The 25,411-nt window shown below is 43.7% G+C and overlaps 1 long non-coding RNA gene across 5 annotated transcripts in view; it reads right to left on the reverse strand.

Annotated features, from left to right (window-relative positions):
• The window catches only part of LOC135275754 (uncharacterized), a 201,871-nt gene that overhangs the window by 161,268 nt on the left and 15,192 nt on the right, over positions 1 to 25,411 (reverse strand). The window contains exon 3 of one of the 5 annotated variants that reach the window (XR_010343326.1): positions 6,812 to 6,928. The exons of the other annotated variants lie outside the window; for them this stretch is intronic. This is a non-coding gene — a long non-coding RNA (uncharacterized LOC135275754). The remainder of the gene's footprint in view (positions 1 to 6,811; positions 6,929 to 25,411) is intronic. 5 annotated transcript variants of the gene reach the window in all.

A 25,411-nucleotide genomic window follows, 5' to 3' on the forward strand; every position in this document is an offset into this window, starting at 1 on the left:
TCTAAATATTGACAAACATTTCTTGCAAATAATATGATTATCTCTTTGTAAAGCCCAAGATATCCAACCTAAAAATGATTATAACTAATATACAAAGCTATTAAAGTTAATTATAAAATAAATACCCAACATTTATACCTTGCCTATATATTCTCAATAATATGTTCAGAAATATAACAGAGGGCTGGGCATAGTGACTCATGCCTGTAATCTTAACACTCAGGGAGGCTGAGGCAGGGGGATCTTTTGAGCCCAGGACTTTGAGACGAGCCTGAGCAATATAGTCTGTCTCTACAGAACACCCAAAAATTAGCTGGGTGTGGTGGTTCCTGTAGTTCCAGCTACTTGAGTGGCTGAGGTGGGAGAACTTGACCCTGGGAGGTTCACGGCTGCACTAAGTTGTAATCATGCCAATGTACTCTATCCCAGGGTAACAGAGCAAGATCCTATCTCAAAAAAGAAAGAAAGAAATACAATGACACTTAAAAATCTCATTTATAAAAGCCATTTAAAAATGTTTAATATCATGTCATGTGCCTCCATCCAGGGGACTTGCTATCTATTATGGTTCCCAGCCTAACTCCCTATTACACCCCAGAAGGACCAAGTTTGTCTTTTTTTTTTTTTCCTTCTTCCAGACAGTGTCTTTCTCTGCCACCCAGTCACAGGTGCAATCACAGCTCACTGCAGCTTCCACTTTCTGGGCTCAAGTGACACTCCCTCCCAACTCCACCTCCCAAGTAGCTGAGACCACTGGTACACACCACCATGCCCAGCTAATTTTTGAATATTTTTTCTACAGCTGGAGTTTTGCTGTGTTATCCAGGCTAGTCTTAAACTCCTGGGCTAAGGCAATCTGCCTGCCTCGGCCTCCCAAAGGGCTGAGATTACAGGGGAGCCACTGAGCCCAGTTCCAAGTATGTCCTGATGAAACTTTATCCAAGTGCTTGGCAAAGTGGGAGTGAAATTCATAAGTAATATTCAGGACCTAGAAAATTGAAAAAACTAAAAACATTTTACTCAGAGATGTAAAAAAATGACCATAAGCAAAAGAGTATGCCATATTTCTGATGGGGAGATTTAATATTGATAGAAATCAATTTTTCACAAATTTAGTTTGACATTTAACAATAACAGTGAAAGCTTTGGCAGGACCATTTTCTAAAATTTTACCAAATAATTTTAACATTCATACTGAAGGAGATGCATGATAGAAAAGCCAAAAATATTTTGGAAGAGAAGAGTTACACAAAGGACTTGCCACACCAATATTAGCATGTGACATATAGTACAAATAATTAAAGCAATATGTTACTTGTCCCAAATTAGAAAGACAATAATGAACTAGAATAGGAAGTATAAAAGCACACCCAAGTATATATACATATAAATGTAGTATTTGATAAGGGTGAAATTTAAAATCAGTAGAAAAAGAATAAATCATTCAACAAATTGGGGAAAATGGCTAACCATTTAGAAAGTAAATGCAAATAAATACCAAACTCACACCACACCCTAAATAAATTCCAGACGTATTCAATGTTTTAGGTGTTAAAAAAGTAAACCATAAAACAGTAAATATTTGTGTCATTTTTCGCAGGATAGAGCAACGTATCTTATCAAGGGCAGAAATCTAAAAGAAAAGCACTGTGAAATTCAACTAAGTATGATTTTATAATATTTGTAAGTATAAAAATGAAAAGCAGATGATAAACACAAAAAGCTTTTGTATGTTATGTGGTAAAGACTTGACGCCTCCATATATAAAGCCCTTTTATGAATCAAGACCAGAAACACTGGCTTATGCCTGTAATCCCAGCACTTTGGGAGGCCAAGGTGGGCAGATTACTTTAGGTCAGGAGTTTGAGATCAGCCTGGCCAACATGGTAAGCCCCGCCTCTACTAAAAATACAAATTAGCCAGGGGTGGTGTCACACACTTGTAATCCCAGCTACTCGGGAGGCTGAGGAAGGAGAATTACTTGAACCCAAGAGGCAGAGGTTGCAGTGAGCCGAGATCACATCACTGAACTCCAGCCTGGGTGACAGAGCAAGATCCTGTCTCAAAAAAAAAATAAAAAGATTTTGTATGAATCAATTAGAAAGGGATACACATTTCAGTTAAAAACTCAGCAAAAGCAAGTCACAAAAGAAATACAAGTGGTTATAAATCCTACTGGAAATTCAAGAGTTGCAAAACAAAACATCTTTGGGATAATGCTGCTTCAAGAGTCAAATGGCAACAAATTTCCCAATTGTTGTCTAGATTAGGGTAAGAGGCACTTCCATACCCTGCTTTTGAGGAGCGTAAATCTATGCAATCTTTCTGGAACACAATTTGGTACTAGGAATGAAAAATGTATAAAATTCTGCTCCAGTAGTAATAGTAAAGAAGAGGCCGGGCATGGTGGCTCACGCCTGTAATCCCAGCACTTTGGGAAGCCGAGGCGGGTGGATCCTCTGAGGTCAGGAGTTCAAGACCAGCCTGATCAACATGGTGAAACCCCATCTCTACCAAAAATACAAAAATTAGCCAAGCGTGGTGGTACATGCCTATAACTCCAGCTACTCAGGAGGCTGGAGGAGAAGAATCATTTGAACCCTCCTGGGAGGCAGAGGTGGCAGTGAGCCGAGATCTCGCCATTGCACTGCAGCCTGGGCAACAAGAGCAAAACTCCATCTCAAAAAAAAAAAAAAAGATTTATTGGATCATTGTTATAGTAGTAACAAACTAGAAATAACTTCAATTTCCAACTTTAGAGAAATGGTTTTTAAAAAGTGATTACAGATGTACACAATGGAATACTACACAGTCATTGAAAATGATACAATACTACACAGTCTTATTTTATAACATGAAAAAATGGTCACAATGGGAAAAGATTATTAGGACTATATCTACGGTAGTGCTGTCCAGCAGAACTTTCTGTGTTAATGGAAATGTTCTTTATCTGTATTTCCCAAAAGCCATGTGCAGCTTCTGAGCACCTGACGTGTAGCTACTACAACTGAGAAACTGAATTTTAATTTTGATTTTCATTTTTTATTCTAATTTGAAGAGCTGTATGTGGCTAGTGGCTACCATAATAAACTGTGAAGACTGATAGTATAAGCCGATTTTATCTCCATATGTATGTAGAATAATAATATTGGAAAGACATACAGTAAAATGTAAATAACAGTTATCCCTGAGGAGTGAGGCTATGACTGTTTCAGCTTTAAATGTGTTTAAATATGGAAGGGGTTATTTTTTAAATGCGAGTACAACGTACTTCAAACTGCTTTGAAAATACTGCTCTGTGTGGAGAGTGGTGAAAACCTTGGGCTGGTCACATGAGTCCCTGATGGGTTTGCCTGACCACCCAGACTGAATCATATTTAATTGGAGCCCCAAATGTCCCCAAAGGACCATTCCAGATGTCAGGGACTCATGTCTCAGCTCACCAAGGGTCACTTCTCCAGTCGCAGCCCTGGGCTTTGGTCAATGTTATTGTCCTAAAAATTTTCATAACCTGATGGGCAGAGTTAAGAGAAACTTGTGTGCATGATGGGGCGGGAGGCCTGGTTTTAATAGAGGCCATGCTGCAAGTTGTGGGATCAGCCGTGCTGCGCCCGTTCAGCACTCTTTCCCTCATCCACAGTCAAAGCTTTTCATCACTTCATGTGCCTCAATCCAGAGAGATTTGCTTCTCATTATGACTCCAAGGCTAGTTCTCTATCCCAGGAGCCAGGCATCGGCACACCTTGTGGATGAAAAATTATCCAAGCTGCTGGTGCAGTAGAAGAATTAATCCTTCCACCATGGGTAGTTCAAGGTCCTTAAGAACTCCTCTGATACTGCCTGTAATCCCAGAAATTTGGGAGGTCAAGGCAGGCGGATCACCTGAAGTCAGGAGTTCGAGACCAGCCAAGGTAGGTGGATCACCTGAAGTCAGGAGTTCGAGACCAGCCTGGCCAACATGGTAAAACCCTATCTCTACTAAAAATATAAAAATTAGTTAGGCTTGGTGGTATGCACCTGTAATCACAGCTACTTGGGAAGCTGAGGCAGGAGAATGGCTTGAATCCAGAGCTGGAGCCTTCAGTGAGCCAAGATCACACCACTGCACTCCAGTCTAGGCAAGAGAAGGAAACTCCATCACAAAAAAAAAAAAAAAAAAAAAAGCTGGTTGGATGAGAAAAGTGTCTTGACACCTGTCCTTGTGCCTCTCCTAGACTCCATTGGTAGAGGTCCTCCAAAGGATCAACCAATCCACTAACACTTCTAGACTCCTCGATTCTTTCATGGAAAACCCCAAACAATTCTCAGATACAAGAAAACAGGGCAGCAATTTAACATGACAGAAACATGGTAGATCTTTGGGACACTGTTTTAAGCCAGTGTTAGAATAAAATATGGAAGTGACTTAATTAAAATAACAACGAAACATCTCAATACTTATTTTTCAAATGACCAGGCAGTAATTGTAACTTTTTGAGTACATGTACAATTCTATGAGTTTCGGCATGTGTAAAGATTTGAGTGAATAATGCTATAATAGTAATAAAGAATAATTAAGTCACCTTAAAAACTCCCTCCTGCCTTCCACCTATAGTCAGGTATCCTGTACATCACATTGGCAACCACTGATCCGTTTTTTGCCCCAATGGTTTTGTCTTTTTTTTTTTTCTAACGTCATATAAATGCAATTCTGTAATATGTTACTTTTGAGCCTGGCTTCTTTTACTTGATGTAAGTAAGGCCTTTTAAACCTACTCATGTTATGTGTATCAACAATATAATTTATTCCTTTTTTTTTTTTTTTTTGAGACAGAGTCTCGTTCTGTCACCCAGGCTGGAGCGCAGTGGCACGATCTCAGCTCCCTGAGACCTCTACCTCCTGGGTCCAAGCAATTCTCTTGCCTCCGTCTCCCAAGTAGCTGGGACTACAGGCATCTGCCACCACACCCAGCTAATTTTTGTATTTTTAGTAGAGACAGAATTTCACCACATTGGCCAGGATGGTCTCAAACTCCTGACCTCAGGTGATCTGCCCACCTTAGCCTCCCAAAGTACTGGGATTACAAGCGTGAGCCACCGCGCCTAGCCAATTTATTCCTTTCTGCTGGTGAGTAGAATTCTGTCATATGGACGCACCACACTTTGTTAATCTACTCACTTTATAAGAACATATTTCCAGATTACCGCAGCTGCCTGGGTGATAATGTTTTCTGCCATCTCCCCTCCCTCATCAATCAGCTCAAGGAAGGAGAGAGCTAAAGCAAGAAACCGAATGGCTATCTGATTCTCAGGGCCGAGCTGCCCCTACCCCTAGAGTGTGCATCTCATTGACGGCATCACTGTTTCCATCATGAGAGGTAATATTCTGTATATGCAATAGTAATTTATCCTTTTTTTCTTCTGGATTTGATTTTTTTTCCTGTGTATGTGAATCCCATAATGCTTCCCCTGTTTCTAAATTACTCTGCTCCTTTTGGATCATGTAATCTAAAAAAGGACAATATTGATCCAAATAGTAGCAGCATGTGACAGCTTACTCACAGCCACAATAATATTAACTGACTTTTGGGGGTACCATTTTCTTTTTCCTCTTTTCCAAGCTTCTGTCCTATGTTTAGCATCGTATATGACAAACCACATCAGCACAGTGCAATCCAAACCACACACCACTCCAGGGCAAATTAATAACAGCCTAAAGTAAAATAATAGCAGCATTGAGCAAACGGTTAAGTTGAAAATAAATTTCAGTCATTCCAATTGAGAGAGTCAGCAAACCATCATGTGAAACCAAACCCAGCAATCCATGAGGAATCAGGGCAAATCATTTCGAGATCATTTTCTCAGAAACTCAGACAAGCCTTCCAGGTCAATTATCATCCATCTCAGTCTATGATGCAGGTAGCATCTGTTGAATATGAAATTTCCTTCCAGTCACCAAAGAGCACAGTTAACCTTTCAGGGCTGATGCCAACAACATCTTGCACTATTTTGTAACAACCTCTGTTTGAGATTTCCATTATTTTCCAGACAGCCCAACCCTTATTAGATGAGCCATATTCAAGGGCTGTGGCATGCTCTTATCTCATCATGACCAAAGCAGTGAATTTCTCTGTGCCAGATATTTACTCTTCCAAATGAGTTGTTATAGAAGACTTGGCTGATTTGGGAACCAACTCAACCTTTAATGAACTGCTATGTAATTACAAAACAAAACAACAACAGTTATAAACATGAAACACACCCATCTATTGACAAGGAGTGAGCAAAATTACTCTTCCAGACCCAGGCTGGCTCCTCGGAGATTTTTATTAGGATTAAACATTCTGGAACATCAGAAAATCGGTGTTTGGATTGCAAGGGATTCTGCTGCTGGAGGGGTGAGTTTGCACTTTAGGTCTCCTTTCCCCAGGAATAACTATTTGTTTTTATTATTGTTATGCCTTGGCAGCATAGTATAGTGATATTCCACTCAAAAGCAATTACTGAGGAGCAGTGGTTAAAAATTAGCTTCTGGAGCCAAACTATTTCCGTTAAAATTTTGGCTCTACCACTGACCATGTAAACTCGGGTGAATTATTTAATCTCTCTAGGCCTCAGTTTCCTCAACTCTAAAATCGGAATAATGCTATGTGCCTCATAGAATTGTTGTGAGGATTGGCTGGGCACGGTGGCTCACACCTGTAATCCCCACACTTTGGGAGGCCGAGGTGGGTGGATCATGAGGTCAGGAGATCAGGACCATCCTGGTCAACATGGTGAAACCCCATCTCTACTAAAAATACAAAAATTAGCTGGGCATGGCGGTAAGTGCCTGTAATTCCAGCTAGTCAGGAGGCTGACGCAGGAGACTTTCTTGAACCCGGGAGGCAGATGTTGCAGTGAGCCGAGATCGTACCATTGCACTCTAGCCTGGCAACAGAGCTAAACTCTTAAGGAAAAAAAAAAAAAAAAAAAAAAATTGTTATGAGGGTTAAGTGAGTTATGACATGTGAATCACTTAGTTCAGTACCAGGCACATCGAAAACATTTGGTAAACATTAGTAGCATCCCACCCAGCACATTCTTTCCTGGCTTTATTTTCTTGCATTCAGGGACATCCAGATCTCAAGGGTTGACAAAGAACCATCTTCCACTTAAGGAAAGTATTTCAGACCAGGTGCAGTGGCTCACGCCTGTAATCCCAGTACTTTGGGAGGCCAAGGCAGGCGGATCACCTGAGGTCAGGAGTTTGAAACCAGCCTGGCCAACATGGTAAAACATCATCTCTACTAAAAATACAAAAATTAGCCAGGTGTGGTGGCATGTGCCTGTAATCCCAGCTACTAGGGAGGCTGAGACAGGAGAATCGCTTTGATCCAGAGAGGTGGAGGTTGAAGTGAGCCAAGATGGCGCCACTGCACTTCAGTCTGGGTAATGGAACAAGACTCTGTCTCAAAAAAAAAAGTGTTTTATTGATTTTTCCCTCTATCCTGTGGATAGGGCGACCCCCTACCCAAGAGCCCAGAATAAGAACTACTGATGTAGAAAGAAAACAATACAAGTGGGCTGCAGTCTACTGGATCTGGTGATGGTGACTCTCCACATCTTTCAGGTGTGGACACCCAAGGATGGCTTCAAAACCCTGCTCTCTCTGGTTTCCGGTCCCAGCCCACTACAGAAACATTCTTCTTCACACTGGCCAGATACCAGGGTGCCGCCAACTCCATTTAACCTGACCTCTCACACACTCTATTTTTTAATTAACCTTGGACCAGCAAAGCAATATCTGTTCTCCAGATACAGTCATATTTTATGCAAGCAATGACAAGCTAATTAACTTAATTATTATAACACCTATCTGTATAATGAAACTAAGGTTGGATGATTCCAGCTGCTTCTCCTTAAAGTGCATCCCAGTGATGATTAAAAAATAATTAATATTTCACCAAAGGCAGGAACAAGAAGTTAATTAAAAGACGAAGGTGCAGTCTTAATGAAACATATCCCATTGTATTCACGACAATGCTCTATAGCTAAATCCCTTCTCAGAATATAGATGAACACCAATGAACATCAGGTCTTTCTCGAGAGCATTTAGAAAACATTCACATCTCCCATTTGCTATATGCCACAAACATTCTAGAAATCTTTTTGCTTTTAAATGAGAGAAAGGAAATTTATTTATTTACGCAACATCAGTTGGCTGAAATAAATTCCAAAGTTGGATCCGAAGTTTTACTTTTTAGGGGGGCTACGTGATCAAAACTATGACTTCTCTGACAGGAACGTAGACACTCAAACAGGTCTCAACCACAATGGAAGGCTCTAACTATTCCCTGGCTGGGCACAGTGGCTCATGATTGTAATCTCAGGACTTTGGGAGAGCGAGGTGGGCAGATCATGAGGTCAGGAGATTGAGACCATCCTGGCCAACACAGTAAAACCCCATCTCTACTAAAAATACAAAAATTAGCTGTGTGTGGCAGCACGTGCCTGAACTCCCAGCTATTCCAGCTACTCGGGAGGCTGAGGCAGGAGAATCACTTGAACTATTCCCGGCCAATCAAGCTAATTGTCCTGTATTGCCTTAGACTGTTTGGGCTGCTATAACAAAAATGCCACACACAGGGTAACTTACAAACAATGATCATTTATTTCTCACAGTTCTGGAGGCTGGGAAGTCCAAGATTAAGGCATGGACAGATCTGGTGTCTGGTGAGTGCCCACTTCTTAGAGATGGCCATCTTCTTGCTTGTCTTCACATGGTGGAAGGGGAGGGTGAGCTCCTTCAGTCCTCTTCTACAAAGGCATTAATTTTTTCATGAGGGGCTCCACCCTTATGAGGTGGTGCCTCATAATTTCCTCCCCAAAGCCCCACTTCCAAATACCATCATCTTGGGCATTAAGGTATAAAGTGAATTTCAGGAGGACGCATACATTCAGTCGACAGCATGTCTTCATAAAAGAAAAAGTAAATAAAATGTCATAGCTAAGAAAATTTAGAATTATACTTGGACTCAGCCAATTTGAATTACATCTATTGAATTCCAGGCACTGGTTTCCTCATCAAGAGATAAAATGCTTTTTCTGGCTGGCTAGGATTCCCGAGGCTATGTCTGCAGTCAACAAGATCGTTTGTTTGCTTGGCAAATAGGCTGAGAACAGAAGTGGGATAAATTTCTCACCCAGTGGAGAATGCCAGAGCCCTAGCCACACTCTGCACCAGCCAAATGGCTTTGCTGCTTAGGAAAATGAGTCTGAGGTCATTTGCAGAGGAGAGATTAGCAATTAGCCAGGCTCTATTTTAGCCAAAATTAGAACTAACCACTGACCCCTCAGAGCGGGAAGAGCTACTCAGCAATTCTGTGTCCTCAAGTAGGATGCTCTGCCTCTTTTCAATTCTGTCTTCTTGTTCAGAAAACAAGGTGGTTAGACCCAAACTCTAACTATAGTTTCTTTCAATGCTATCATTCTATGGATCTGTCACCTCAAAGGGTTTCTTCTTTCATTTTCTTTTGGGTTTCCTTTTTTTTTTTGAGACAGGGCATTGCTCTGTCACCCAGGCTGGAGTGCAGTGGTACCATCGCAGCTCACTGTAGCCTCAACCTCGTAATTTTGTGTAGAGACAACAGTCTCACTATATTGCCCAGGCTGGTCTTGAACTCCTGGACTCAAGCGATCCTCTCACTTCGGGCTCCCCAAGTGCTGAGATTACAGTCCTGAGCCACCATGCCCAGCATTTTTGGAAGATAAAATGAGACTGGACAGGTACTATGAAGCCTGTTTTACAGATGAAAAACCTACTACTCATAAATCTTCCTGAAATTCGTTAAAGTTACTTAGTCTTTTCTAAACCTCACCTTTCTGACTAAATCCTAGATATTCTGATTCCTCATTGACTGCTCAATAGTTGATGCTTAAAACAATGCATCCAGAAACACAGTTTCAAGTTCTTTTCCTCTAAGGAAGCCCTTCCCTAGACGTGGTCACAGGTCTGAAAGAAGAGGACACAGTGGGTAAACCAGCATGATTGCAGTGTTTCAGCTGAGCAAAAGGGGTGGTTCTTGTTCTTGTTTTTTGTTTGCTTGTTTGTTTGTTTTTCTATTGTGGGATGCTCCCTAACTAACAAGCAGCGAAGGGACTCTGTGAAGGGCCACATCAAAAGTTCACATTACAAAGCAAGTTAATATAGTCCATCCAGATGGGGCTTCACTACAGTAACAAATCTCACAGAGCTTATCATTAACACCTCATTTGGAGCAGGCTTTCTTGGTCTTCCTCTCAAGAAGCAATTACACACACATGTGCCCTGCCTTGAAACTGTATCCTGACTTTGGGTTGCCAGGGCACAAGCAAAACCTGGTGGAAAGGGGTTTCTTTCTCATTTATTTGGAATGGGGGATTTGAGTGCTGGCGTCACGTGAAAGGTGAAGACATTTTGGAAGGGGCTTTGGGGCTTGAAGAGGGACGGGTAAGAAGGAGGGGGGAAGGAGGGTGTTCCATGGAGGAAACCCAGAACCCAGACATCCAAAGTGGATTCTACAAATCCAGGCAGAGGAAACCTGTTGTCTTGAGGGTTGGGATGGGAAACAGCATCATGTCCTTATAAGGGGGTCTCTGCTACTGTTCTGCGAGGGCCTCAGGGAGCTTTTCTTTAAAGAATTACTGTTTGAAAAGGACCCTGAAGTCATTTCCAGTCTCAGAGGAACAGGCCTGCATCTCTACCAAGCACCGAGAAATCACATGCCATGTTCTCAGGAAAGAAGCTTGGCCGAAAAGAATCTCAGGTTGGGCTGGGTGCGGTGGCTCACGCCTGTAATCTCAGCACTTTAGGAAGCCAAGGTGGGCGAATCACCTGAGGTCAGGAGCTCAAGACCAGCCTGATCAACATGGTGAAATCCCATCTCTACTAAAAATACAAAACCCAGCCAGGCGTGGTGGTGGGCATCTGTAATCCCAGCTACTCAGGAGGCTGAGGCAAGAGAATCGCTTAAACTCTGGAGGCGGAGGTTGCAGTGAGCTGAGATCGCGCCACTGCGCTCCATTTTGGGCAACAGGAGCAGAACTCCATCTCAAAAAACAAAAAAAATCTCAGGTTGGAAATCAAGACTGATGGGCACCTCCTCAATGCCTCCCTATGCTGCAACTCCCAGGAGTCGCAGGAAAGAACATTGAACTTTCCAGACATCCCTTTTTATTTATAAAGCATTCTCCCAGCCACAGTCTCATTCATGCTCCACACAAATAGAACAGCTATTATCATTATTTCCATTTTACAGCTGAAGAAACCAAGGTCCAGAAAGAGTAGGTGGCTTATATCTAAAATGACATTGATTCCAAGCAGCACAATCATAATGTGAACACAGAGATTTAAATTCAAGCATCTGTGCTGGAGTTCTAACCTTTAGACCCTCCTCTTCCCTGTCCCCTGTCACCCTGTACCCTGACTTTCCAGAAGCCTGCACCTTCTGGTGCAGGAATTCAAGACATTTAAGTACCCTGGATACAAAAGGATTGAGTAGAGTTGGCCCTGTCCTAGACAGGAGGTCCAGATAACTCATCCATCAGGAATGAAATTATGGGAGCTTGAGAATGCTTTTTGTTTTTTAACAAAATGATGCCTTCTGGCCAGTCTCAATGGCTCATGCTTGTAATCCCAGCACTTTGGGAAGCCAAGGTGGGAGGACTGCTTGAGGGTAAGAGTTCAAGGTCAGCCTAGGCAACACAGCAAGACCCCATCCATACCAAAAAAAAAAAAAAATTAGCTGGGCATGGTGGCATACACCTGCAGTCCCAGCTACTTGGGAGGCTAAGGCAGGAGGATTGCTTGAGCCCAGGAGTTCGAGGCTGCAGTGAGCTATGATTGTACCACTGCACTCCATCCTGGGTAATGAAATGAGACCTGTCTCTAGAGAAAAAAAAGAAAATGACGCCTTCTTTTAAATAAGGCATCTAAGCCTTCTCTATTCTCGAAAGCTGCTCTGTGTACATTTCTCCCCTGTTTTACGGTTGAGACTTTTTCTCCATGTGATACATGAAAGAGTTCAGATGGTTATAGTCTATCTGGGAAGCAGGCACTGACAGGGCAGCCTGCTGGGTAAGAGCTCAGGCCCTGGAGTCAGATCCTCTGGGTTCACATCCCAGCTTCCTCATGCAAGGCATTGGATTTTGAGCAAGCTACTTCAGCAAGTTGAGCCTCGGTGTCCTTCTCTGTAAAAGGCAGATAATAATAGTGCTGACCTCAAGGAGTTGTTCCAAGGATTCAATAATATAAAGCGCATGAAGGTTTAGTGTGCCATGTGGCATAAAGAGCTCAATAAATATTCGCTGTTACTCTTGTTACATTTCCACAACAGCACCTAGTATAGTGTCTTGCTCCCAGGTGAATAAAGCAGAAGTCCTGCCCTCAGGTAGCTTACAGTCTAGTGACCAAGATTACATATATCACAGAACCACATATCAGCAGCAAGCTGGGTATGGAAGAGTGATTCTGAAACTTGAGCATACAGCAGAATCCCCAGGGGAACTGTTAAAATACAGATTTCTGGGGCCCCACCACAAAGTTTTTGTTTCCATACATATGGAGTAGGGCCTGATAACTTCTATTTTTAACAAGTTCCCAGGTGATGCTGCTGACCACACCTTGAGAACCATTAGTACCGAGACAAGAACAGGCTTCAGGAGTACAGGGTCCTGGGTTCAAGTGCTGCTCCTGCCCCATCCTAGCTGCCTGACCTTGAGCAGGCTGATGGAGCTGAACTCCTGTTCCTTCTTGTGCAAGTGTGATGGAAAGATGAATGGAGAGAATGTATCTAAGCCAGCAGTCAGCATATGAGAAAGCAGGACTTCACAAAACATAACTGGACAAGTTGTATCAAGAGATAGGAGGAGACATTAATCCCAGCTGGGAGGAGGGCTTCAGGGAGGAAGTTGAATCTGAGCAGAGTTCTAAGCAGCTGAGAATCACAGAGATAGTAACATAAATACCTTGAAGCCTTGAGTAACAAACCCGGGAATACTGGATAAGAAAACGATTAGAAGCATATTTAACTAAATTTTGACTGACTCTGGCCCTTCTGGACCTTGAAACATGAGTGATGGCAAATAGCCAAAATGTACCCCATTCTTTCCACGCATAATCCACATATAAAGACTTCCATATACTGTGGCTTCACATGACATCAGGATGGGATTTAAATTCCATGCAGCAAAGCACCAGGAACAGTTGTGCTGTGCCAAAGCTTTTCTTTTTTTGTAATTAAAAAATGAGTTACTTCTATAACCCAAGCTGGTTTACCACTGGTACTGCCCTCCATTCATTTCACTCACTCATTGTTACAATTCAACACTTCACTCACTTGCAGTTTGAAAATGTTGATGTAAAATGTGGCAGACATTTCCTGAACACACCAAAAATTTGACAACCAGCTCCCAGGAGAGTCATTTCAAATCGCTCAATGTATTTGCCCACAACAGAACCCAGGGCCCTACATTCACGCCGCGTCTCAGTGGCTATACATCTCTCCTTCGTGGACATTTGCCTGGGTCCCAAAGCCACAGAATATGGGGCAGTCTGACGTCTGGCACCTCCTGCAAAGTAAAGATGCAGGCCTGGAAGAGCAGGGCAGGAGAGGAGGGAGGCGGGTGGTTTCAGTACCGCCAGTGAAGGAATCTGGGCTTTGGTTGCATAAATTCTGATCTTCGGGAGGGAGCCAAGTTAGTACAGCTAGAGGGGAGGTCCTGACACGGGATGGAGGGAGCCGTAAGTCTCACGCCCAGAGCTGGGACCGCAGAAGCCAAGAAGGGAGGAGGACAGGAGAGGAACCCAGGGATAAATGGAAGAAATAAGCAATCGGCATTTTCTTCCAGCCCAATAGCCATTTGGCAGGTCACTGCATCTATGAATGGTTAGCCTGATTTTCTCCCCCTTCAGAAGCACTCCAGAGTTTCTCAAATGATATTTCACAAAGTGCTCCTGAATAACAGCCACTCGGAGTGCCTCCTGTTTCAAAAATCAGTATCCTCTCGGTTTCCTTGAGACCACAAACCAGATGTCCACAGGCAGCTATTTGCAACCTCCTCTGAGGTTCCAAACACTTCTCCAGGCTCTGTCTTCCACAGTTTCTCCCTGTCTCCAATCTATCTTCTCCTCCAGCCCCTACTGAAAGTGAGCACGCAGGTATATCCTGCCTGTGTGCTGCTCCTCCCCACTTCTTAGATTTAAACCACAAACCCACTACCTACAACAGGCAGGGCTGAGCAAAAGCATGAGTTGTAGAAGCAGTGGCTCTCAACCCACAACATGCATATGAATCATGTGTGGCTGTCATGAAAACACAAGTTGTGATTGAGTGGGTCTGGGCTTGGAGCCTGAGCTTCTGCATTCAGACATGTTCCCAGGTGACACTGGGGCTGCTGATCTGTGGACCACACTTTGAATAGCACAGTTGTAGCTCGAAAAAATTTCACAGAAACCAGATCAGAAGTGCCCTGTTACTCTGAGTTATTCCCTGGGACTTGAAGGGGAAAAAAAAGAAAAATCAAATGTGTGGATTTCATGTTAGTGCTGGTTTAATGCAAATGAACTTCAGTAGTAGCTGTCCTTATCCTGTTATTTGGGGGTTATGGGTGTTGTTTTATGGCATTTCGGGATTATGCTGATAGCAGAGGGGAATTCTGTGAAAGGATGCCCAGTGTGGTAGGGTGGAAACTCGCATTGGCCTTGGAATCAGAAGACAGCGGTGTGAATATGCAGCTGTTCCCATTACTATCTATGTACACTACATATGCCACTGAACCATTTGAAAAATAGAAAGAAATCATAACTGCCCTACTTAACCTAAGACGGCTGCTTTAAAGATTGAACTAGACAATATATGAGAAATTTCAACCCACTTTCAAATAATAAAGTACTGAGAACTTCTCATTGGGTTCAGTGGAGGGCAATACTAGCAAATATGGGATGCAAAATCACCTTCTTACGCAGAAAGAACTGCAAACATTTTCACTGGTCACATGTAGCAATGCTTTGTCCCATACTGCATTTTAATATACTATGCTATTTTATTTTCCTTCTGCTCTTACAGCCAAAGGGCAAATCCTTGCGTTATAATAACAGCTTCCATGTAAAATATAAATATGTAAAGTGATTGAAGATCCTGGCTCATTCTCTTTTTTTTTTTTTTTGAGACAGAGTCTCCCTCTGTCACCCAGTCTGGAGTGCAGTGGCACTATCTCAGTTCACTGCAACCTCCACCTCCCAGGTTCAAGCGATTCTCCTGCCTCCACCTCCTGAGTAGCTGGGACTACGGGCTCATTCTGCCACATTTTTTGTATTTTCAGTAGAGACAGGGGTTTCACCGTATTGCCCAGGCTGGTCGCGAACTCCTGAGCTCAGGTAATCCGCCAGCCTTGGCCTCCCAAAGTGCTGGGATTACAGGTGTGAGCCACCGTGCCCAGACTCATTTTCTTAATATGGTTAACAGTGAGATTTACATAAATCTGTTTAATTAAAGCTTGGCCATCTTTTCAGCTGAAACATCTCCAGAGAGTGGCCTTTCTGGAAAACAAAAAAAGATTCACTTTAGCCTCATGTGAATTCCTTTCTCATGAGAGCCCTTAAGGAAATAACTGCCCAAAGTGTCCCAGCCCACACATCCAAGTGTTTGTCTTTGTTTAGGGGAGGATGATGCAGTCTTGAAAACCCCCAGGAGAAGGGAACGCAAAGGGGTTAATGTTTAGAATTGATCATCTGAAAAAGAAGCCTGGCTTAATAAGACTGAAGTTCGGTCCGAAATTATGTCTCTCTGAATGTAATAATCCCTGGATAGGCGTTTGCCAAAGGGACCAAGCTCCTGTGTCCAATTTGTATCACATTTAGACAAGTGATGTTAAAATCCTGGGCCTGTATATTACACAATTACAGAAATGTGATTTTCATTATGCTATTACAGTGCTCGTTGTTACTACGCAGGCCATGCTCGCAGCAGATGTTCCTCCCAGGAGCGCACTTGCTGCTGCTGCTGCTGCTGCTGTTGCTTCCTTCTGTGGCCACAATGTCATCCTCACCTCTCCTTTTTTTCTCAGTGCCACATTTGTCCTGCTAACACAGAGTTGTATCAGGGCTAACAGGAAGCGCTCCTCAGCCTCCTGGATTGTTTTTGATTGGGCTTGCCTTCTGGAAGAAACTGGACTCGGCAAAGCCCAGCCTGGAAACAGAAAGCCCCTCCCTGTTGTCATTAACCCTTTTCTCGGCAGGCAGCAATTCACACAAATGCAAACCAGATGGGTCAGAGAGCCTTTGCAAGAGGAAAGCACATTTTTATATGCTCCATATGGAAAATGAATAGGAGGTGTGTTTCATGCATTAGTCCTGTGTTCTGGGAAATCTGCATTGATCGTTATGTGATAGTGGAATTGGCTGGAGGCTCATACCTGGTGGGGGAAGAGGTCTTCACCCATCTTGGGTAAAGCTGACCCCATGGATGATCCTAACAGCCTTTGGGACCAGGATGTTACAGGTCAGACCAGGTTGGCCACGAATCAAAACTGTGGTTGATAATATCAGTCTAATCACTCAACAACTATTTTTTTTTTGGTGTGTATTCAGTGCAGAAGGGTCAACAGGCTTCAGAGAGGGTGCAGCGCCAGAAGTTCAGGACAAAGTCAGAAAATATTACCTTCTCAGACTGAAGCTAATAAGAAGGAACATGAAATTGGAGCAATTAGCCATGTGTAGGGGAAAACTGCCTCTTGGCAATGTGTTACAGATGAGATTGGAGTGTTCCTTACATCTCCACCCAGAAGCCATATTGTCTCCATAGCCATTCAAGAAGAGTGAAATTTAAGAAATACAAGGCATCAGGTCGGCCACGGTGGCTCATGCCTGTAATCTCAGCACTTTGGGAGGCCAAGGTGGGCGGATCACAAGGTCAAGAGATCGAGACCAGCCTGGCCAACATGGTGAAACCCCATCTCTACTAAAAGTACAAAAATTAGCCAGGTGTGGGAGCATGCGCCTGTAGTCTCAGCTACTTGGGAGGATGAGGCAGGAGAATTGCTTGAACCTGGGAGGTGGAGGTCTCAGTGAGCTGAGACTGTGCCACAACACTCCTGCCTGACAATAGAGTGAGACTCTGTCTCAAAGGAAGAAAGAGAGAAAGAAAAGAAAAGCAAAAAGAAAAGAAAGAAAAGGGAGGGAGGGAGGGAGGGAAGGAAAGAGAGAGAGAGAGAAAGCCGGGGCATCTATTATTATGAAGTTCTCAGAAATGCAGGGTGGAGCTGCTCCTGGCAGACATGCCCTGAGAGAAGCATCTTGAAAGGGTAAGTCTAGTTACCCCATCTTGAAGGAAATGATGCTTAAAACAACCAATGCCCTTTGATGAATTCTGTACGTAGTAAGCAAACTTCTCCTGCTGACCAGTACCAGTTACCCCACCCAAAATGGTTCTCATGCTGAACTAACACATGAACTTTCCAGTAGATGAGACCTGCCAGAATTTGAGAACAAATTCACACTAATTAAGTCTGAACGTCCCTGAGTGATATGGTTGGGATGTCTGTCTCCTTCAAATCTCATGTTGAAATGTGATTCCTAATGAGGGAAGTGGAGCCTGGTGGGAGGTGACTGGGTCATCCATCCTAGCTTTTCACCCTTCATATGCACAATCATCTCAGGGTGAAGTGAGGGTGGGGAAAGACCCTGCAGTTTCATCAAGAAGCCAACAGTGACCTGGGAAGAGTTAATGGAAAAGTGGGGATTTTAATGTGGCTTTTAAAAATAGTCAAGGTAGGTTGGGCACGGTGGCTCATGCCTGTAATCCTAGCACTTTGAGAGGCTGAGGGAGGTGGATCACCTGAGGTCAGGAGTTAGAGACCAGCCTGGACAACGTGGCGAAATCCTGTCTCTACTAAAAATACAAAAATTAGCCGGGCGTGGTGGCGCACGCCTGTAATTGCAGCTACTTAGGAGACTGAAGCAGGAGAATTGCTTGAATCCAAGTGGCAGAGATCGCAGGGAGTCAAGATTGTACCACTGCACTGCAGCCTGGGTTAACAGAGCAAAACTCCATCTCAAACGAAACAAAACAAAACAAAAATAATAAAAATAAGGTAGAGACGAGACAGAGAGGAAATAGAGGATAAATAAAGTGTGTGAGAACTCTAAGGAAGGAAAAACATTTCTCCTAGCCTCTGAGGCTCTGCAGTTGGGCCTGAGAATTAAGTTGATAAAACACAGATTATCAGGAGAAAAGCATACACATTTTATATGATGTTAATATTTTGTATTTTTTTTTTTTTTCTGAGACAGACTCTTGCTCTGTTGCTCAGGCTGGAGTGCAGTGGAGCGATTATGGCTTACTGCAACTTCCACCTCCTGGGTTAAGCAATTCTTCTGCCTCAACCTCTCAAGTAGCTGGAACTACAAATGTGCACCACCATGCCTGGCTAATTTTTTTAGTATTTTTAGTAGAGATGGGGTTTTGCCATGTTGGCCAGGCTGGTCTCAAAATCCTGCCTCAGGTGATCCAGCCACCTTGGCCTTCCAAAGTGCTGGAATTACAGGTGTGAGTCACCACACCCAAACTGATATTAATATTTTAATATGTACATAGAGACCTTCATATGCAAAAAAAACAAAGCTCCAAAGAAACAGATAGGCCTGAGAGCTTATATACTATTTTAACAATAAATTGTGGAGCACTGTCAAGACAAATGGAAAAGGGTTTGGGTTAGGGGCAGTAAACTGTGGGAAAGTGACTAGGAAATATCTGGAGGGAACTAAGAGAGAACGAAGGTTATTGTATTTTATATTTAGTATATTTTAATATATTTCTTTGTACAGATTAATCTATACAAATGAAGGGCATCAGCTCTTCATCTCCAGTGATGAGAATGTTCTCCTCTTCTTAGTACATAAAGGGCGTTCCTCATGGGAAATTTATGCCCTGTTTTTAGGTAAGAAGGTCAGAGAATGCTTCCTGCACCTGCTGTTTCCCAACTGCCTTTGACTCAAGATGATTAATAGGCCTAAGTGGCACATTTGGGCCTATTCTGATTCCTTTCACAAGCAATGGCGAAACTGTCTGGTCCCAAGTGGATGGCTAAGGAAACATGGAGAGAGGCAGTCTGACATGTGCAATGACTCACAGAAAGGAGGCCAGCATTAGTCTCCTTCAGTTGAATCCCTGCTCCAACATATGTGCTACACGACCTGGGAAAGTTCCTTATGTTTCTGGTGTTTCCGTTTTCTCAGTGATAAAACCGGAATAAAAATGACATTTAGTTCATATAATTGCTGAAAGGATTAAGTGAGTTAAGGGTATACAAAGTGCTTAAAAATGTGTCTGGCACATATGAGATGAATAACTAATATTAGCTAGTCCTATTTTTATTTGAACAGGGAGAAAACCTCCTTGTATAGTAAAGTTGAAGCAGAGAAGTAGATGTGGCTAAGATAAACATGGCCTCCTGATGGGAAGTCTGATCTGGAAAGGTTGGCTGTCAGCTTGGATGTTTTTCCTGGGCTGTGTAACTGTGGTGGGCTCAACAATCCCTTCCCTTCCTTCCACAGGTGTCCACATCCTAATTCCCAGAACCTATGAATACATGGCAAAAGGAATTCCACAGATGCGGTTAAGTTAAGGATTTTGCAATGAGGAGGTAATCCTGGATTATCCAAGTGGGCGCACTCTAATCATAGGGGTCTTTAGAAGAGGGAGGCAGGAGAGTTCAGAGTCAGAAAGGGAGATATGATGGAAGCAAATTGAAGGGATGCAGGGCCATGAGCCAGGGAATGCAGGCAGCAGCTACAAGGTGGAAAAGTCAAGGAAACAGATTCTCTCTTAGAGCTTCTGGAAGGAAGGCAGCCCTGCCAACCCACTTTAGACTTCTGACATCCAGAACTGTAAGTGAATACATTTGTGTTGAGCTACTAACTGTGTGGCAGTTTTCCCCAGCAGCAATGGGGCACTAATACAGTGAGCATGTGGAAAAGTTAGGTTTAAGTCACTTCATCTAAGTCAGAAGTGGCAGAGGTCACTTGAGACCAGAAGAGGGGATGAGAGGGGACTGCCTGGGAAGGGACACAGAGAACCATCCTAGGGGGAGGAAACCTTCTATCTCCTGACTGTGGTAGTGCTTACTCAGGCATATGCCTCTGACAGAACTCATTCACTGCACCTAAAGTGGATGCATTCATGTATGGAAATGATACCTCAATAAACTTGAAAGCAAGTGTTTTTTTTTTTTTTTAAAAAAAAGAAAAGAAAAAAGAAACTGTTTTTAACTTCTAAATTCTCTAATCCTCCCTATTAAAGAGAAAAAGGCAAGAATGCTGGATTTCTATGTTTATTAAGGAATCAGATCCAATGCCCTCACCTTATGGATCTGCAAATGTTACCAAAATGCTTAGGGTTCTGCCTAGATCCCATTGCTCATTGCAAAGAAAGCCAATTATTGAGACAACAAGTACCGCCAGCAGGAGAAGGTTTTAATCACATGCAGCAGCCAAGGAGAATGGGAGATCAACCTCAAATCTGTCTCTCCAATAAACTAAAATTGGCATTTATGAGGCAGGGAAGACGAGAAAACAGAAACTAGGGAGGGGTAAGGAAGCAATCAGGATGGATGGAGGGCCTGGCATCTTACTATCTGGATGCAGTGATCTGAAAGTTTTAGTCCCTTGCCTGATGGTTGGTTTCTTGAGGAAGGAACTTAAATGAGACAAATGGAAATTTCACATTTCAACAACAAGACAGTCAATTTCTGTTTATTCAAAAAAAAAAACCCCATAAATATCAGTTCTATGAAGAAATTGGGCCAATTTCAGAAACAGGGTCTCAGAGAGATGAAGAGACTTGTCCCAAATCATACCTAGGTTCTGTGCTAGCAGGGACAAGAGCTGAGGAATTTGACTCCCATCCAGGGCTCTTTCCCCACCTGACTCTACCTCTCTCCTTCATCTAATGCTGGGACACCATTAGATGCTGGGGCAAACCTGCAATGTCCCGCAGTGGCATCCTCCTGGCTCTTTGTGAAACCAGAATCTTCCTGGTCCACATGTTTTCTCCTAAAATGCTGAGACATCCCCCCTTCTATTTCCAAAAAGAACGGGGACCAAAGCAGCCCTTTCCTATCTCCCTCATGTGGTTTGGCTGTGTGCCCACCCAAATCTCATCTTGAATTATACTCCTATAATTCCCACATGTTGTGGGAGGGGCCCAGTGGGAGATAATCTGAAGCATGGGGGCAATTCCGCCATACTGTTATTATGGTAGTGAATAAGTCTCATGAGATCTGATGATTTTATCAGGGGTTTCTGCCTTTGCATCTTCTCACTTTCTCTTGCTGCCACCATGTAAGATGTGCCTTTTGCCTCCTGCCATGATTCTGAGACCTCCCCAGTCATGTGGAACTGTAAGTCTAATTAAACCTCTTTTCCTCCCATTCTCGGGTATATCTTTATCAGCAGCGTGAAAATGGACTAATATGTTCCCCATTGCCAAGTACTCTCAGCATACAGCACCCAGGGGAGGGCAGAGCAGCTCAAAGATCAAAGTGATTTCCCCTCATAAAATTCCATTTTCTCTCTGGGTGCGGTGGCTCACGCCTGTAATCCCAGCACTTTGGGAGGCCGAGGCAGGTGGATCACCTAAGGTCAGGAATTCAAGACCAACCTGGCCAACATGGTGAAACCCTATCTTAACCAAAAATACAAAAATTAGCCGGGCATGGTGGCAGGCGCCTATAATGCCAACTACTTGGGAGGCTGAGGCAGGAGAACTGCTTGAACCCGGGAGGTGGAGGTTGCAGTGAGCCGAGATCACCCACTGCACTCCAGCCTGGAAAACAAGAGCAAAACTCTGTCTCAAAAAAAAAAAAAAGAAAGAAAAGAAAGAAAGAAAAATTCCATTCTCCCTAAGTTAGGGAGGCATTTGCTTACCCCATCCCTGAGTACTTTACCCTTTGCCCACAGGCTGCAAAGAGATCCCATCATCCAAATCATTAGGTACATCTGGCCACAACCAAAGTCCTGGAAAGTCCTAACCTCTTAGAGGGCTATTATTTCTGCCATCTGGAAAATTCCACCTACCCTCTCCTACTTTGCAGAGCCCACTTCACAGAGAACCCAAAGCCCTTTCATGTGTACTATTCCACTTCCTCAAACAACAATCTCAATAGGCAAACATCCATCTTTTCATTTTGCAGGCAGACAGGGAAAGTTCGAAACAGAGAAGGTGGAGATAGAAGTCAGGTGATGGAGGACTTCCACAGGTACAGACTCTGCAGGCCAGATACCCTACTCAGGTTTCCACAAAGCTCTGGCCACCCCCAAGTGCTGTGTTAGAAACTTGGAACCTTCCCAGCTTCCATGGAGAGAGGGATGGGAGGCCTGCATCCCCATTATTCTTGGGGTCTCACACTATGCAAATGAGAATTCCCAGAGCACATTGACATCTGTTGGCACATTTAGTGCCCTTGGCAAGGAAGGTATCTAGCATGCAATGAGGACTGAATTGCTTTTGGATGATGATTTTCCCTTTGTCAAGGTGATTTTCTCAGCAGAAGGCTATGAGCTGTCTCCAAACAAGCAGACATGGCAGGTGGACAAAGATTACCTGGAAATAGGATTTAAAGATTCTGATGTGTCTTTTTCACAGATTTCAGAAATTCCTAGAGTTGAAAGGGGTCTTGGTCATTCCTTAGACAAACTTTAGGCGCATCATACAAGGGTACTAAGGGGACATCTTAGTCCCTCAGAACCAATTCATGCGACCGCCACCAAGATACTCCTCTGAGCAAATTCTAGAGCAATGACACCAGTATGGAGGGAAACAGGCAGTGAGCACCTCTGCTGCTTGCAGGCTGATTCCAATTGACTGAATGAAATATGATTAACAACTTGACCTGCCTGGAGTCCAGATCCAGAGACCTTGAGTGCTCCTTGCAACTTTAAAGATATACAATATATTCTTTTTTTTTTTTTTTTTGAGACAGAGTCTTACTCTGTCACCCAGGCTGGAGTACAGTGGTGCGATCTCGGCTCACTGCAACCTCTGCCTAACGGGTTCAAGCAATTCTCCTGCCTCAGCCTCCCAAGTAGCTGGGATTACAGATGTGCGCCACCATGCCTGGCTAATTTTTATATTTTTAGTAGAGAGGGGGTTTCACCATGTTGGTCAGGCTGGTTTCCAACTCCTGATCTTGTGGTCTGCCCACCTCAGCCTCCCAAAGTGCTGGGATTACAAGCATGAGCCACTGTACCCAGCCATGCAATATATTCTTAACGTATATATGATTACATTGCCCCTAGATATTGCCTATCCTTGTTATGGCACCATCACACTCCCCAGCCTCCCATTCTCCAGAGGTCAGCTCACTGTCTTTTGGCTTCTAAGCAGCAAATCATTAAGTCAAACATCTAAAAAGAAGAGTTGTTGCCCAGAATTTTTAAACTATTTTTGACAAAGCAAAGCATGGAATTAGCAATTAGGCAGCATCGAGAAATAAAACACGGTGCTTTTTATTTTTTTGGCTTCATACTTGAAAGCAAGACATCCAACTATGAGTTCCAGCATCAGAACAGAATGTGTGAGACATGTTCTCTAAGGGCTGTTACTTTCCACCAGGAGTCTTTACCCTGTGATCTGATCACCTGGGAACTTGCTAGAAAGGCAATTTCTGAGGTCCCACCCCACTCCTACTGAATCAGAAATCTGGGCTTGGGACCCAGCAATCTGCTTTTCCTTTTTTGAGACAGAGTCTCCCTCTGTCGCCCAGATTGCAGTGCAGTGGCATGATTTCAGCTCACTGCAACCTGTGCCTCCCAGATTCAAGTGAAGAGGGAAAATTCTTCTTTCTCAGCCTCCCGAGTGGCTGGGATTACATGCACCCGCTACCGTGCCAGCTAATTTTTGTATTTTTAGTAGAGACAGTGTTTCACCATGTTGGCCAGGCTGATCTCGAACTCCTGACCTCAGATGATTCGCCTGCCTAGGCCTCCCAACGTGCTGGGATTACAGGCATGAGCCACCTAGCCCGGCCACAACCTGCATTTTAACAAGCATTGAGGTACTCAGTTTGAGAAACCGATTTTTCAGCCTTGCCTTTCCCTTTCCTGAGTTATAAGCCCTTTGAGAATCTGATTCAGGCTAGCAGCTCTCTCCAAGAAAAATGCACAAGCAAACACTTTTGCACACAATTTCGCGGGAGCTCAAAGACCACCATGAAGCCCATTCAGAAAAAGCCCTATGCCTCTGGAGACCCTGGCTGAGAAGGCCCACTCTCATAATGGAATCGTATTAAAGGAACACTCAGAGTCTCCGGATTTGGACTCCAGACAGGTCAAGGTGTTAATCATATTTCATCCGATCGATTGGAATCAGCCTGCAAGCTCACATCAGCAAAGCAGGTGCTCAAGCCTGTCGCTGTCATCGCCCCCCCACGTACTGAACAGCACCCTCTCAACATCACCCCCTCAATTTCACTGACTTCCGGAAGAGAAAGGCGAAAAACTGCCATCAGGGTCGCACTTTAAACATTTCATAACTTTTTTTTTTTTTTAATAATCAAAAGCAAATTTAAGAAGGGAGCAAGGAAGGAAATTTGTTCTGGCTGTTGTTACAGAAAAACAAAGAGTACAGCAACCCACACCCATCACTAGGTGGCGGCCATGGACGCAAAGGCGCCCTTAGGCCAGAGATCCCCAGGAGCCCAAATCTGCCTTCATGCCTAAGCATTTTGGCCCGTAACGCGTTAATAAATATTTTCAGGAAATTTCACGTAAAATCTAGTTCTGTCTCCATTGCAAAACGGTCCCATGATCTGACACTGTCTGAGCCTGCATTTTCCAGAGCCACCGTTGCCTGGCCCAAGATGGAGCACCATGCCTCACAGGGAGCGTGGGAACTTCGCTTGCTGTGGTCCTCTGGATTACCCACATTGCCTGCCTGGTTCCTGCAGGCCGTAGACGTTGCCATTCCAGTACCCCAAAGCCACCTAAGACATCCGCAGGTGAGGGATGTGTGTGGTTGCCAAACAAAGACTGACTCAGAGCAGCAAAGTGAAAAGCAAGAGCTGCCTGCATGTATTTTTCTGCTCTACCATTTCCCCCTTGACTCTTGACTCTTCCCCTCCCTTCCCTCCTTGGTTTTATTGTATGCATCCCTGTTTAATCGCTCAAGCCCAAGCCTGGGTGGGGTACCTCTTCCGTGTGCCCCACAGCAGGGGACCTCTTCCCTAGCACAGGGCTTACCAGGTGCCCAGATTGTTTTCACTGCATCTCCCATTGGTTTGTAAATTCTGTGAGGGCAGAAACCAAGACGATCTTGTCCACTATTGAAATGCTCAGCCCAGTACCTGGCTCTTCAAAGGAATTCAACAAGCAAAAAAGGAAAAAAGAAAGAGGAAGGAGTGGAGGGGAAAAGGGAAG

This window comes from Aotus nancymaae, unplaced genomic scaffold (assembly GCF_030222135.1).
Source record: "Aotus nancymaae isolate 86718 unplaced genomic scaffold, 86718_ANA_hifiasm-v0.15.2.pri h1tg000018l, whole genome shotgun sequence".
Lineage (NCBI taxonomy): Eukaryota > Metazoa > Chordata > Mammalia > Primates > Aotidae > Aotus > Aotus nancymaae.